This window comes from Falco biarmicus, chromosome 8, assembly GCF_023638135.1.
Source record: "Falco biarmicus isolate bFalBia1 chromosome 8, bFalBia1.pri, whole genome shotgun sequence".
NCBI classification, from domain to species: domain Eukaryota; kingdom Metazoa; phylum Chordata; class Aves; order Falconiformes; family Falconidae; genus Falco; species Falco biarmicus.
In genome coordinates, this window is record NC_079295.1 from 6,975,722 (window position 1) to 6,976,178 (window position 457).

The window sequence follows — 457 nt, forward strand, 5'->3', positions numbered from 1 at the left end:
ACTGAACGCAAATTGTATTACTGGAGGAGCCTGTCCACACTATCGAGGCAGAAAATGTGTATTTGGATAAACAACATCCAAAGCCAGTGCAAAAAATTAAAATGAAATGCAGTCTGTGCTGTACTGAAACCTCATAAACCCAACAGCACAACAAGTGCTGTTTCTCATGCAAACACAAATCAAAGTGTATCTGTGGAAGCTGATGTTAAAACCAAGGAAAGATGAGGAACTGGTGGTCTCAATGAAGGGCAAGACTGCTGCTGGGCACCCCTGCACTCTGTCCCCACAGCTTCTCTAGGACTTTGGAGAGCCTCAGGGTGCCATGTGTTTTGGCTGAGGGGCAGCCAGACAAACAGGGCTCCTCCTTGGAAGGGCAGCACTGGGAAGTGACACCAAAATGTGAAACAAAACTGTGTGTGTTGGGAGCAGGAAGAGACACCCCAGCCCCAAAAGAGCC